Below are 11,568 nucleotides of genomic sequence, written 5' to 3'. Positions count from 1 at the left end.
TGGGAAGACTATCTCTCCCGGCTGGCCTGGGAACGCCTCGGGATCCCCCGGGAGGAGCTGGACGAAGTGGCTGGGGAGAGGGAAGTCTGGGCTTCCCTGCTTAAGCTGCTGCCCCCGCGACCCGACCTCGGATAAGCGGAAGAAGATGGATGGATGGATGGATATTTGTTAAAGCGTTCAGCTACTTCATTCATATTTTCATGGCGGGGGCTCGAAGGAAGACCTCAGGAGAGGGAGAGGGTATCTGTTCTTGATATTGATGTTATTCAGTTGGCGGTAGTCAATACAGGGGCGTAGAGACCCGTCCTTCTTGCCCACAAAGAAGAATCCTGATACCACCGGGGACTTTAGAGGGGGTAATGATGCCAGAGGCGAGATAGTCCGAAATGTAGTGTTGCATGGCCTTCTTTACGGGCAGGGACAGATTGTATGGGCGGCTGGATGGGAGGACAGCATTAGGAACTAAGTCTATGGAGCAATCATATGGTCGATTCGGGGGAAGGGAGAGTCCCTGTTCCTTGTTGAAGACCGCGGCAAGGTTGTGATAGACGGGGGGAACGTTAGTGAGGTCTGTGGGAGGTAAGGTGGCCTTGAGACTGCCAATCGGGGGAACTGTGGTTCTGAGGCAGTTAGCGTGTCATGTAGCGCTCCAGGCCTGGATCTTGCCTGTAGACCAGGTGATGTGGGGATCGTGCTTGCAGAGCCAAGAGCGACCAAGGACTAGGGGGCGATAGGGCCATCCAGAACCCAGAGACTAATGGTCTTGGTGTGGTTACCTGAAAGGGTAAGTGAGAGGGGTTCTGTCCGGTGGGTTATGGGACCAAGGGGGTGTCCGTCCAGGGCTTGAGCCGGTAGGAAGGTCTCGAGGGGTAGAAGCTGTATTCCAGCCTGTCGTGCGATCTCCCGATCCATAAGACGGTCGTCCGCTCCATTATCCAGGTAGGCCCCGATGGTTAAGTTCATGGAGCTCCAAGATAAAGTCGCTGGGAAGAGGATGCCAGGATTCCTCTGCTTGTGGGGAACGGACGTATGGCTGATGTGTTCCTGATCTCATGACCTGCCACCCCGCAGTAGAGACAGAGGTGTTGCCGGAAGCACCTCTCCCGTTCCTCGGCTGCTTTGCGGGATCTGTCCACTGGGTGGTCAAAAACAGCCCGGAACTTGGCGCGTAAGGCAGAGTAGTTAGTTCCGAGTCCGTTGCTGTGGTCGATTGCCGCTGTGGTCGATCGCCGCTGTGGCCCATCGCAGCGCTCTGCCTGTCAGGAGGGAGAACAAGAAGGCAATCTTGGTCCCATCAGACAAGTAGCAAGAGGGCTGGTGCTGAAATATGAGCTCGCACTGGACTAAAAATCCTCGTCAGAGTTCAAAATCTCCCTCAAATGTCCTGGGGGTAGCAATCTTTGGTTCCCTGGTTAGGGAGGTGTTCCATGTTGCGGCACCCGCGGAGGCGCCCGGATCCAGCGCAGGTGGAGAGGGAGGTCCTGGGCCAATGGTGTCCAGCCTTGGCAGCAGGCCGGCAAAGGCAGCATCAAGCTGGTTCTCCAAGTTATCGAAGCGGGACTGGTGCTGCCGGAGAATAGCGTGCATGGTGGGAAGATCGGGGGTCGTGAGGAGTCGGGGAGAAGGAGTAGAGCGAGCTCTTCCCGTGCCGTCTGGTTCCGACATGCCCAGAACGTACTGTAATAGTACTGGGAGAAGAAGACGGCACTGAGGTTAGGAGAGCGTTTAGCCTTGGGCAAATTTATTAAAGGAAATATATATATATGTATATATATATATATATATATATATATATATATATATATATATATATATATATATATATATATATATATAATATTATGTATATAATTTATATAATATATTATATTATATTATACATCTATACATTATATATAATATAATGTGTATTTAACAAAAAGGAAATGGGTGTCAGACTATGTGTAGTATTTAACTGGAGAGTTTCACCGTAAATGTTGGAGGTGCATGTTGAATGGATCGGTGCTGTCAGACACGGGCTAGGCATGCAGGGTTGTCCGGGGGCGGAAGAATGGTCGAGAGGCAGAAGCGAGTTGTCGTAGTCCGGGGGCAAACGAGGAGTCAAGAACCAGGAAGCACGAGGAAGACAAGGAAGATCCAGGAGTACAAGACACACAGCTCGACTCGGGGACGCACACAAGGAACTGCAGGATGAGGAAAGACACGACAATTACGCAGGGAAAACACAGAGATCAGGATTTGAAAAAGGCAACTCGGGAGCTTGAGACGAGCTTACGGTACGATGTATAGGTTGTTACGTTCTGGTACTCGATCTCTGGTCAGGGTGGTTTACATAGGCGTCCCTCTCATCAGTGTCGGGTGTGTTGATTGCAGATGGAAAGTGCAGTTGAAGTGACGCGGCTCACAGATGAACGCGCACTGGTGTGCGCCCGGGCCATGACATGGTCCGTTTAATTTGATAAATACTTTGCAGTTTGCTGTCCATGTTTGTTGTATTTTACCATGTTTTTCTAGATTCCGTGCTTCCCTGGCAATATCTGTGTTGGTTTTCGTTAAATGTTCATTTATGTACACATTTGTTCCTCTTAGTTTCCTTTTTAAATGATGAAGTTTTGTGTTTTTTGTTTATTGCTGGTGAGGATCGGTCTTTTTTTCTGCGGAGTGGATGGCAGGCTTCAATGTTGTCGATGTTAATTTCCACTCCCCTAGACTGCATGAATTCAGCCACTTGCCGCTATGTAGAGCTAATGTCCAGGCCTCTGGGCTCCCCCCCACCGTCTGGGGCCACCGTCTTACCACAGGTCTGGTAATTGATGTTGAGCCCTGTCACAATTACTTCATTTATTCTAAAATAGAATGAAGAAACATAGTTCCTCTACTCTGTCTGTTAGCGCACGTATTTGTCTGTCCTTTTTAACGTTTTGAACTCGAAGTAACATTACGTCCTCTAACAGCTGCATTATTGCTACCTGTTTTTGTTTAATTTTTGACCACTACGCTGTTAAAAACTCCAACACTCTTTTAATGTCCTCTCTTTCCTCAGCAGCGTGCACCTTCTTTGGCCCCATGTTGATCCTGACTATGTACTGCAGTTTTGTTGATGATTCTGGTGGATCTCTGCTATCGCTCATCGGGACCTTCTGCTGCTAGCCGGCTTCTCTCTAGCCTCGTCTCCGCCACTGCTGGTCGCACACCGGCTTCGCCTCTACTGCTCACTTGCTTGCCGGGACCCTCTGCTGCAGTGACGTGCAGTCAGGGGAGGCAGGTGAGGCGGGGCCTCACGTGCCATCATGGAAAGAAAAAAAAATGTAAAAAGAAAACAAAAAATGTAATTGTTATATGCATCCAGTGATTATACTATAAAGTTATTTTCCATTTAACTTCACCAGTTTTAGATTATTTTTATTCAAAATCGCTGAATTTTCACATTTGCCGTTCAAATACTGAGAAGAGACGGTGCGGTGAGTCAGCAGCCAGTTGAGGCACGTCACTCAGTGCCGCAACATGGATTGCGCAATAACTCGGCTAACTGCTGGCCTGCTGTGCAGTGAGACCGTATTGCTATATGAATTATATTATACATTTCCATAGTTTAGTTAGCTGAGGTATATAATGTACAGTGTATTTTGTCAACAACTGTATGTGTGTCACGTATTTCTTGTGCTGAGCAATCATAAAACGGCTGCGAAGACGCACTGTGTGAGGCTCGCAGTAAACCCGCCTCCTGGTGGTAGAGGGCGCCAGGGATCCCAGAGATCATTCTTGCGACTACTCAGCTGCAGAAGAAGTGACAACAAGCAGCAACAGTTAGCAGCAATCATTTATTGTTTCCTCTCGCCTGGACTTTTAACATATCTAAAATAAAACAGTTTTCTAAACTGGACTTTCAATCGAAGCAGGAGGTAATACTTAAAGGAAGATCTCCATAGAGACAGAGGGACTTTTAAAACTGAAGAAAGATAAGGAAGACTTCTATAAACAAGTTATCGATGCTTTTGTTCAAAAGGAGCGGCAAATGGACTTCATTTATAAGTAAAGGTAAGACCATAATAACGTGTTTTTTTAAATTAAATGTGCTTTTTTCTGTGCTACAGTTTGTATGTGTAAAGTTAAAGTTAAGATAAAGTACCAATGATTGTCACACACACACTAGGTGTGGTGAAATTTGTCCTCTGCATTTGACCCATCCCCTTGATCACCCCCTGGGAGGTGAGGGGAGCAGTGGGCAGCAGAGGTGCCGCGCCTGGGAATCATTTTTGTTGATTTAACCCCCAATTCCAACCCTTGATGCTGAGTGCCAAGCAGGGAAGAATGCTGGTATGAGCTTTTAAACATAACCCGTTAACTGCTGCCAATCAAATGGTGAATAAGATACTCTTTAGGGTTCATATGTTTGTAAAGCTTACTGTGATGAAGTCAGTGCCTCACCAGCCATCAACCTCACCGCACGCCACTGCTCTGCTGCTAGCCGGTCTTTCGCTAGCCTTTCGACCGCCACCGCCGCAGTTGTTCGTTCACCGACCTCGCCTTCTCCACATGCGCTGGGACCCTCTGCAGCTAGCAGGCTCCTCGTCTCCACTCTTGCTTGTCGCACAGTAGTTTCACCTCCCCCGCTCATTTGCTCGCCGGGACCCGCTGCAGCTAGCCGGCCTCTCTGTAGTATTTCAAACGCCACCGCCGCTGCTCGCTCACTAGCCTCGCCTCCGCAGCTCCTACCAACACCTTCTGTTGTTAGCTGATCTCTCGCTAGCCTCTCTGCCGTAGTCCGCCGCCGCTGCTCCTCACCTCCACCGCTCAATTGATCGCCAGGCTACTCAGCGAGAAAGTTCCTCCTCGCACTCTGCCATCGTTCTTTCGAACACTGCAATTATTTTCTTCAACAGCCGTAGTTCTTCGTTAGCAGCTAGCAAGCTGAGCTAATTAGATAGGTATAATTTTGACATGTGCTTGGTGCCGAGACTTTGTTATAATGTCCACATAGTTCAGTGGGCGGTACTTTTGTGCCTTGTGTGTTCACTTGTAAAGTTGTTTTTATTTGCACCATAGGTGAGAAATGTTGTTTGGCCTTCTCCATATTAAGCTATGCTCAAAACATTTCATCATGGCACACTAAACTATTTTCCCCATTGCTAGGGTCTGCACATTTTTCTCTCATAAAGTCCCCTGGATGTTTGAAAATAAAAAGGTGTTGCGATGATCTGCAGTCCGGATTGTAGACTTTGGCGGGCTGGATGTGGCCGTACTTTGTCCATCCCTGGCTAAGAACAGGCATTGCCCAAAAGGGTCATCAATGTGGCAGTTTGAAGCTTGCTGGAGTCATAGACGCCGATCCCGTGGGTGCTTCGGGGCCGAGCACCCACGTAGGATAGATGGCAACTTTCAATCTTTAAAACAGTTTTTGACTGATCAATCTTATAGTTGTTAATTTTGGAGCGAGTCTGGTCCTTTTGTTGGTCCTACTCAGTGGCCTAGTGGTTAGAGTGTCCGCCCTGAGATCGGTAGGTTGTGAGTTCAAACCCCGGCCGAGTCATACCAAAGACTATAAAAATGGGACCCATTACCTCCCTGCTTGGCACTCAGCATCAAGGGTTGGAATTGGGGGTTAAATCACCAAAAATGATTTCCGGGCACGTCACCGCTGCTGCCCATTGCTCCCCTCACCTCCCAGGGGGTGAACAAGGGGATGGGTCAGATGCAGAGGACACATTTCACCACACCTAGTGTGTGAGTGACAATCATTGGTACTTTAACTTTAACTTAACTTTTGCATAATAAAAAAGTCACAAATCATATAATCTATAATTAACAAAGCCTAACCAAGGATTCATTGTACCCAATAATGAACTAATGACACAATCATCTTGACTTTGATCATACTGTACACGAGCGAATGAAGGACATACTTACTCAACAGCCATACATGTCACACTAAGGGTGGCAGTATGAACAGTGCTAACACTGTCATAAACATGTGCCATATAGTGACACCACACTAAACAACAACAACAAACACATTTTGGAAGAATATTTGCACCGCAACACAAAATAAACACTATAGAACTAATTCCCAGAATTCCCTGCAGCACCAACTCTTCCGGGACGCTACAATACAAACAAACGCCATTGGTGGATCTACACTTAACATTCCCTGTAATGATACCACGTACAATAGCGTATCTAGTCGATACTACTATGCATACTTGCCAACCTTGAGACCTCCGATTTCGGGAGGTGGGGTGGGGGTGGGTTGGGGGGGGTGGGGTGCGTGGTCGGGGGTGGGGCGGGGGTGTGGTTGGTGTCGGGGCGTGGTTAAGACGGGAGGAGTATATTGACAGCTAGAATTCACCATACTACATCCTGAAAATATGCAAACAAAACTTTGTTTAGATAATTGATACTTCAAACTTGCATAAATAATCTTAAGGAATATAACATAACTTGGCTTTTGAGAGCTTCGAAATGTAATGAATAAAATGCTAAAGTTGTTGATAAACAAGCAATTATTTTAATAATTAAATATGGTCATTTTAAATGAATTATTATGATCATTTAAAATTAATTATTTCAAATATTTTTTTATTTTAATGTATAATTCTATGGCTGGATGTAATAAGGAGTCAGAAAAAATACAAATAAAATACAGTTCATTTTGATGTTTTTAGCCAAATATAGTAACATTTTTTTTTTTTTTTTAATTAATAGATATATTTATTTTTAGGTAAGATAAACATAATAATACAATTTATCTCTAGTCTGGATGATTTAGTTCTTGTCACCCTGTTGTGCTAAAAAGGCTGTCCTCACCCAGGTCCGCATGGAGGCCACGCCCCGTCCAGCTCCGGCTGAAAATCGGGAGATTTTCGGGAGAATATTTTTCCCGGGAGGTTTTCGGGAAAGGCGCTGAATTTCGGGAGTCTCCCGGAAAATGCGGGAGGGTTGGCAAGTATGCTACTATGATTACATCGATATTGTTTAACATCACAAAATCTTATTTCGTTTTTTTTTTTAAATTTATATTATGTTTATAAACTCAGGAAATATGTCCCTGGACACACAAGGACTTTGAATATGACCAATGTAGGAACCTGTAACTACTTGGTATCGGATTGATACCCAACTTTGTGGTATCATCCAAAACTAATGTAAAGTATCAAACAACAGAAGAATAAGTGATTATTACATTTTAACAGAAGTGTAGATAGAACACGTTAAAAGAGAAACTAAGCAGATATTAACAGTAAATGAACAAGTAGATTAATAATTCATTTTCTACCACTTGTCCTTAATAATTTTGACAAAATAATAGAATGATAAATGACACAATATTTTAGTGCATACGTCAGCAGCTAAATTAGGAGCCTTTGTTTGTTTACTTACTACTAAAAGACAAGTTGTCTTGTATGTTCACTCTTTTATTTAAGGAAATTGCAATAAGAAACATATGTTTAATGTACCGTAAGATTTTTGTGTTAAAATAAAGCCAATAATGAAATTTTTTGTGGTCCTCTTTATTTAGAAAAGTACCGAAAAGTACCGAAATACTTTTACAAAATACAAAATATTAGTATCGGGACAACACTAATACACACACACACCGAGCACCCACTGGCAGAAATGTAGATCGGCGCCTATGGCTGGAGTTTCTTTCAAGTTTGGTTTTATTCATCAACTGACTACAACAACAGAACAACAGTGTCATGTCTGGATCATGATTTGTTTAAATTATGTTCTGTTTGGGTTTTGGACTCTTTTTAGTTCCTGCCTTTTCACTTCCTTGTCTTGTTTCCATAGTTACCCATTAGTTTCACCTGTTCCACGTTTGGACTCACACACCTGTCACCAATATGTCACTGTTATTTAAAGCCTGTCTTTGGCGACATTCACTCTGTTTACCTCTGCGCACTTCATGCCATGTCAAGTAAGTTTTTTCTATTCATGCCACAGTTAGCGACTTTTGTTCATGTCCTTAGTTTTTTGCCCACGTGCAAGTCTTTTTGTTTCATTAGTCAAGTTTGTACTTCCGCCTTGAGCGCGCTTTTTGTTCCTTTGTTAGTGTAAAATAAATAATGTCATTACCTTCACGCCATGCCACATCCAGCTTTACTTGCATCTCGGGAAAACAAACACACCTTAGTCCAAGTCTTGACAAACAGACTGGACAAGAAACATCAAACATCCCGTAGTACAACACATATTCACAGTGGAAATAATGTACTTCATTTAACAGATAAAAAAGAAAAAAATATAAAATGATATATATATATTTTTTAAATCTCCGATCATGAAAATTAAACGTTATTAATCCCCGTGAATGCTAAAAAGATTGCCACGGCTTTTATGAGTTTCTTGTGATGTCCATGAAAACTTTGTTGAATGCTAATAGCTCGAAGGGCAGCACATGAGGCGAGGGATGAAGGGAAAAAAAGCCTTTGAATGCGCCGTTGTCCTTCGCGTGATTGGTGGCTGCACACCGCACTTTGGTAAAATTAGCAGAGCCTGGCAGTGATCAACATCTTTAAAAGGCGACATCTTGAATGCTCTGTCTCCTTTGCAGCCCTTGAACTTAAAACAACAGTAAAAATGGATAAAGACGCACGAGTGACTTAAGATGAAGAAAATGTGCTCGAAATGAAAAAAATAACTGAGTAAAATAGCTATAACTTTCTGACAAGCAGGGATTGTTGTAAATGGGAAAACAATTCCTTGATACGTTGAAATAAAAGGTTGCAGCAGTGACAAGTAAAGAAAGATAATATGTAAATATTTAGAATTATATTTTCTTTGCATACAGTCAACCCTAACCCCATGATATAAAACATAACATAATTTAACTGTTATGGTACAGGGGGAGAAAGGAGACGGCACATTTATTATAACAGAGGAATGAGGCGTGTAACTAATCCAAGGAGTGTGAAAGTCTTTCTCTCGTGGGTTCACCTGATGCTGACAAATCCTCACAACAGCCCAGATGTCTGGTGTTAACAATGCCTTTTTATTGGCAGCGCACACACGCCAAGACAGCACACAACTTTTCAGTCCCTCGCCCGGGACTTTTCAGTCCTTCTGGCGTGTCGTCTTTCTGGTCTTCTCTCAGGCAATGTTCAGTGTGCGTCTGCTTATTAACTCCAACACCATTCATTCGTGCGTCGGCCCGGCTGCTGCTGATAAGCACGGCAGGTGATTGTATGATCAGCCCCAGCTGGGTAATCCAATCACCTGCCAGCTGTGCCTCGAGGTCGGTCCATACACACCCCATTCCTGCAGGAGGCGCGCCGATCACGCCCCCCTCCACAAGTAGTGTTACCAGGAGTTGTTGAGCGAGGTGCGGAAGTCCAGGGAGGGCAAAGCAAGCTTGAAAGTCCAGGGACAGGCAGGAGGTCAGGGGCAGGGGTAAGGCGTCAAGGTCCGTGTCCAGGCGAGAGGTCGAGATCCAGGAAGGCAGCCAGGGAACCAGAGGGACTTCGGGGAGACGAGACACACATCTCGAGACCAGGAAACGGAGGAATGCTGCTGGATGGTGACACAGGACACAAGACGATGAGCACAGAGGAAGAACATGGTCACTACTGCCTAGTTTCTCTTGTTATATTCTTATTTTACTGTTATATTTTTATTCTCATTGTTGCTTTTTATTTTTATTCTATTGTAATATTTTTCTATTTTGTTTCCATTTTTACCTCCATTATTTACTTTTTACTTTTTAAATTCGATCTCAATTCTGTACACTGCTGCTGGAATTTTAATTTTCCTGAGGGAACTCTCCTGAAGGAATCAATAAAGTCCTATCTATCTCTCTATCTATCTGGAGAAACACAGAGGGAGAAAATGCACATAAGGCTAGAGACGTGTAGGCTTACTGTACAGGAAGGTAGCTACGTTCTGGCCCTGGAAGGCAGGTTGCGCTGGCTTAAGAAGCGTTGTACATCATCAGCGAACACTGCGCTGGAGCGCGGCCGTGGCAGGAGAGGAACGCACTGGCGAGCGCTCTGGTGAGCGCGCCGAGGAGAGGCGCGTGCACGGGAGCGCGCCGCTGAGAGGAGTGCAACTGGAAGCGCGCTGAAGAGTGGAGCGCGCAGGAGAATGCGCCGAGGAATGCGCCCGCGCCATGATAATAACATAGCAATAACATTATTAAACACATATTTATTTTACGGATTATGGTAACATCAACAAATCAACAAACAGAACTGGAAAAAAAAAATATTAAAATGCATTTAATACAAATATTTTTTGTGAGGACAACCCAACATTTTAATAAAGAAAGATTCAGGTGCATTACATCAGGGACAACTGATTACACCACAAGTATCAAGAATGTGGCCCTGAGGGCTATTTTTGACGTGTGCCTTGTTTTATTATTGGCCCTTGTTAAAAAAAATATATATATATTATTATTAGTAAGATACAATATAAGATATTATACTAATTTGCATTGTCTGTAGATTAACTACGATCAATGTATTGGACAGGACGTCGGAAATGTGTAATAAAGTTGTACTTTATATAAGAAAAAAATGGCATACAAAACGGTACAAAACGATCCTTTTATCTTGTTATCTGTCGTTCATTCATTCACCCGTTGGCTCGTAATCCTCAATCTCATCAACCACAATGCACCTGCTCCCGGTCTTGCCACAATGCATTGTGGAACATGCAGTATTTTAGTAACCCTTTGTTAGGCTATGAAGTAGAAAACAACTCAATTCAGTGTCAGTGTTTCTCAAATAATCAATATCAAATACATGTATAAATCAAATCAATTCCCTTTTAACTCTTTTTAGCTGTAAATAATAATTGATCAATTTATCAGCAATTAAATCAAGCATGCAAATTATGAATGATCATCACACATGAACTATATAACCCATAAGTTACAACATTGTCAGCTGTAACACTAAGCGAAGACTTGGATGTTTAGTTCAAATAACGAGGCATGTAAGATAGATTTCGAATGCAACTATACTGTGGAAGTCTGGTTCCACCGGGTTCTTCTGACCACCAACCACGGACATGACAGCAGTGTTCAGGGTTTTGAACAAGGTTTTATTTTCAGTCTTTTTGTGCTTTTCAGCAAATGTCTTTCTCGTCTGTCTCGCTCTCGCTCTCGCTCGTGCTCCACCTCCTCTCTTCTTTCCGACTGCTGCTTTTAACAGAGCGACAGGTGATCAGACAAACACACTCAGCTGTGTCATCCACTCACCTGTCGCTAATCTCGAAGCCGGTCCCGACACGTCCCACCTCGCTGCAGGTCCGCAGGCCACGCCCCTCACATACCTCCACCGCCAGACTCAGGCCGGGACACCGTCCGGCCGCGCCCACTCCCCCCCCCCCCAGTGAGGGAGCGGGAAAGGAAGTCGGCCACAGCCATCTGTGCCCCCGGTCTGTGAATCACTCTGAAGTTGTAGGGTTGCAAAGCTAGATACCAACGGGTGATCCGCGCGTTGGCATCTTTCATGCGGTGGAGCCACTGGAGGGGTTTGTGGTCCGAGCAGAGGCTGAATGAGTGCCCCAGGAGGTAGTATCGGAGGGCCCCGACCGCCCACCTGATGGCGAGGCACTCCCTCTCCA

Source organism: Nerophis lumbriciformis, linkage group LG01 (assembly GCF_033978685.3).
Source record: "Nerophis lumbriciformis linkage group LG01, RoL_Nlum_v2.1, whole genome shotgun sequence".
NCBI classification, from domain to species: Eukaryota; Metazoa; Chordata; class Actinopteri; order Syngnathiformes; family Syngnathidae; genus Nerophis; species Nerophis lumbriciformis.
The sequence above is the reverse complement of the archived record's forward strand: the minus strand, read 5'-3'. Positions refer to the sequence as shown.